Source organism: Nematolebias whitei, chromosome 16 (genome assembly GCF_014905685.2).
Source record: "Nematolebias whitei isolate Nwh7 chromosome 16, NemWhi1, whole genome shotgun sequence".
Taxonomy (NCBI): domain Eukaryota; kingdom Metazoa; phylum Chordata; class Actinopteri; order Cyprinodontiformes; family Rivulidae; genus Nematolebias; species Nematolebias whitei.
In genome coordinates, this window is record NC_056513.1 from 6,580,261 (window position 1) to 6,583,674 (window position 3,414).

The 3,414-nt window shown below is 38.0% G+C and overlaps 1 pseudogene; it reads left to right on the forward strand.

Annotated features, from left to right (window-relative positions):
* Positions 1-619: 619 nt before the first annotated feature.
* LOC119423266 lies at positions 620-738 on the forward strand (annotated as a pseudogene).
* Positions 739-3,414: the final 2,676 nt, after the last annotated feature.

The following is a 3,414-nucleotide window of genomic DNA, read 5'->3' on the forward strand; positions in this document are numbered from 1 at the left end:
CACAGACTTGTCAGCAGTTGACCAATCTGCGACTTTAATTTGTCCGGAAGGTAAACGCCCCTCACCTGCAGGAGCTCCACCCCTTTTCCTCTGACAACATTGTTGGGGTTTTGCATTACTAACACTTTGGCAGTCAGAGGTTAACAGTTAAATTAAAGTTTAATGCTTAAAGCTAGTTGTGCTTTGTTTTGTGTCTTCCTCGCAGCTGTTAGACTCTACAACCATCACTGCTCCCAACAAACTCACTAAAGGATTAAATACATGCTGACCTCTGCTAAAGCACACACTCTGCCTATACTACTGCATTATAAATAGTCTGCCATTCTCAATATTCCAATACATATTGAACATTATTATTGATAATGTTTATCTTATTTCTTTATATATTGTTTTTGAACATTTAGGAACTTTTTGTGTGAATCTTTTTATCTGTTGCTGCTGTTACACTTGAATTTCCCATCCGTAGGACAATAAAGGCTGTTTCTATTCTATTCTATTCTATTCTATTCTATTCTATTCTATTCTATTCTATATACTGTATGTTGTAACTTCTGGTTGCATAAGTTTAGTTTTTGTTTGCTAAGATCCTTAAAAAATCCTCCTTGTGATGGAGCTCCTTATTTACGGCCTTGCCACCCTGAACACGCCCGATCTCGTCTGATCTCGGAAGCTAAGCAGAGTCAGACCCGGTTAGTACTTGGATGGGAGACCGCATGGAAATACCAGGTGCCGTAAGCTTTTGCGCTTCTCACAAACCTCACCATGGGCTGCATTGTTCAAGCCAAGCGCCATCGTCAGTGGGGGCTTAGCACACCCAAAGGTCAGATCCTAGAATCGCCACTGCAAGTGCATCGGGGTGGGTTGGCTTAGATAGCCCTGCGCTGTCACGGTTCAATCGGAAAACACGTCAAGGCGTCCAGAAGGCTTCTAAAGTCTGCAGTGTCTTGTGAGTCTTTAGTCTTAGACCATGGTGTGTGTGTGATTATCTTATTTATGGTGTTTATCTCACAGAGTGGACAGTAAGGAGACAGAGACGACCTTTCGTTCCACCGACTCATCGCCGGAGAGCAACAGATTTTCCGATTCATCTCGTTCATCCCCCTCCCCCCACTCCTCTCTTTCTCCTTCCTTCGTTCTTTCTCTTTCCAGAACTGGAGGATAATTCCCATCTCAGCTGCTGAATCAAATCTAATTCCTCTCAGGTCCACTCCTGCTAATTTAGCGTTAACGCCTCGGCCCCGTCTCCTCCTCCTCCCTCGCCTCGCTGCAGTTCTTCTGTCTGGAATGAAATTCAAGAGTAATTTTAAAATCTCCTCCTGAATCAAATCTAATTTTTCTCACCGTCTCTCGGTCTAATGTGTGTTTAAAAAGATTTCCTCCTCTCACTCATCTGTGAGTCCCAGGAAATGGTGAGACTGAAGGAGGAATCTTCGGCATTTAGTGACAAAAAAAAACAACCTCTTTAGTATTTTTTATGTAATTGATACGTATCATTTAGCTTAATTTCTCAGGTTAATTTCATATCAACATTTTAAAGATAGAACTAGTTGAAATTCCATCTGTAATCTCTTGACACCAATTTTTGGCGGTGAATTGCATTTGCCCACACTCTGCCCATCTCTCGGGTTTCTCATTTTGTCTTTGGCACACTTTATTTCTCTGTCTCACCTCTCTCCCATCCTCCACGTGTTGCCAAGGCTGCGAGACGGTGGCTCAGAGAAAATGTCCCTTCGTATCAAAGAGACTGCAGGGTTTCGAGTGGAAACAGCCGAAAGGAGGAAAAGGTCAACTTGAAAATGGAGCCGAGGGCCGAGGGCTGAGCTGTGGAGAGCGGCGATTAACAGCAGAGAGGCGACAGAAACCGAAACTGAACTGTCCTTTTAGCTTTTCTCTTTAAAATATTCATTTCCTCCTTTTTCCTTAAATCGGTGTCACTGTTTCAACATGTCATAAATGAGTATATTTAAATTGATGGAAGCGCAAATAATGTCCAAAACAGATGATATCAAAGCTAATCTGTAACTCCGAAATGATGACACAGGCACGGCTTCTTCGTTTATAACGGGCGTTTTAATGAATGCTGTGAAAACTGTAGAAGTAAAACACAAAGACTTTAGGTACTTTAATATGGAAGCCCATTTTCGTCATGAAAGAAAAAATAGAAGCCCAACAGGAAGTCATAATTTTGAGTTTTAAAGTTATAATTATGAGAATAAAATTTATAATGTCGACTTTTAAAGTCATAATTTTGACTTTTAACATCATAATTATGAGAATAAAAGTCATAATTTTGACTTTTAAAGTCATAATTTTGACTTTTAAAGTCCTAATTTCAAGTTTTAGTCATAATTATGAGAATAAAAGTCATAATTTCGAGTTTTAAAGTCATAATTTCGACTTTTATAATTTAATTTTGAAGTTTGTCCCTTGTCGGACACCCTGACTCTACAGGGACACAACTTCCTGTGAGACACTGGTAGTTTTCCTGCATAGCACATTGATTCGTTCATTCAGTCTGTCCCTCTGCCTTTGTCAGTCCTTTTAAATAAAGGTATGTAATGTATACATCTTTTCATCACCACTTTATATAGCATTTAGTATCAAAGCCCATTTTCGCTATGAAATAAATACCCAACAGGAAGTCATAACTGAGTTTTAAAGTCATAATTATGACTTTAAAAGTCGAAATTATGACTTTTATTCTCATAATTATGACTTTAAAACTCATAATTATGACTTTTATTCTCGTACTTATGACTTTAAAACTCAAAATTTTTATGTTTATTCTCATAATTATGACTTTTATTCTCATAATTATGACTTTAAAACTCGAAATTATGACTTTAAAAGTCGAAATTATGACTTCCTGTTGGGCTTTTATTTTTTTCTTTCATGGCGGAAATGGGCTTCCATCCTTTACTGAGTGACAAGTGAAATGTGCTTTATCAAAGGTCTACCTCGTGGCCGCTCGTCATTTATAATAAATATGCACAAACGTGTCTAAAGTCACTCGTTGTCATGAGTATATTTCTAAAGATAACATATGAAAAACACAATAATTTACAGAAAACTGCATTTTAAGGAGCAGAAATGGGGAAAAAAGAAAAGAAACAACTGAACATGACGCTTCAAACCTTAGTGGAATCGCCTTTTGACCATTTCCCAAATCGGAAGCTGCAAATGGAAGCCAACTTCAGCTTCATGTTTAATTTATTATTTTTGTTATTATTATTATTATTTCACAATTTTAAGATAGCAATGTTGTACGTATATTAAAACAATTTTTATTACAGTTGTCTTCAACGTCAACCACTGAAACACAAACCGTTGTCATCACATCAGATGCAGTAGTACAGTGGCCAGAAGCTGTATTTTATCCAATAAAAATGGACCACATTTATGCAGACAGGTCGC